This window comes from Cyprinodon variegatus, unplaced genomic scaffold, assembly GCF_000732505.1.
Source record: "Cyprinodon variegatus isolate N-32 unplaced genomic scaffold, C_variegatus-1.0 Scaffold542, whole genome shotgun sequence".
Taxonomy (NCBI): Eukaryota; Metazoa; Chordata; class Actinopteri; order Cyprinodontiformes; family Cyprinodontidae; genus Cyprinodon; species Cyprinodon variegatus.
Genome location: NW_015150995.1, coordinates 533,237 through 534,078, shown reverse-complemented (window position 1 = coordinate 534,078; position 842 = coordinate 533,237).

Sequence of the window (842 nt, the reverse complement as noted above, 5' to 3'; positions counted from 1 at the left end):
ATTGGCTGCTTAGAAATTAAGTGTTAACGAGCAGTTAGACAGGTGTACCTAATAAAGTGGCCGGTGAGTGTATCTCAATTAATCCATTTACTGGTAAGCAACAACTGAACACATTTAAACTGTATAGAAAATGTTAAATATAATTTGATAACACCTTGAAATCAGTAAAGGCACTTTCATAAGTAAACATCCAGTAGTAATTGGGGAAACAATGGACAGTGGGAAGCTGTGTCAATGCTTCAGATAAGAAAATAAATTATTTAGATGCATTTTGCAATTACTTCCATTACTTTCCATTCTCCTAAACTAACCATCTTTTGGCTCAAATGCAAAAAACAAAAGAGGAATAAGAGAATCCTTTTTAGCAGCAGTATATGTGACATTCAGTTGTCATTTAGACATCAGGGATTTATTTATATCTGATGGGAAACAAAATGTGTTAAGAGCATGAAATAGAAAAGATGATGATGAAAGAAAAAAAAAGCAGAAGTAAAACTTGAAGGGAAGGACATCCTCAACTGATTAAGCAGATTAAACATTTAATTTTCAGCTATAATCAAATTTAAAAAATACACAAAGAGCGTGGGAAATTAATGTAAAAATATATAAACAACTTTATGCAAAGCTAATTGCTAACATGAAGCTTAGGCGGAAATTCAACCGAAGAAACTCTGATTACTTTCATTCAATCTGAGGCTGATCTGCCTCCGATGCAGCCAATCCGCTTCAAGCTACATCTCCTCGATGCCCAATTATCTTCCAGCACTCTCCTTAAAAGCCACTCCAAATCATCTCTCAGCCTGCTCTTCAACAAGTGCAAGATCCGTCGCTATGTCGGACTT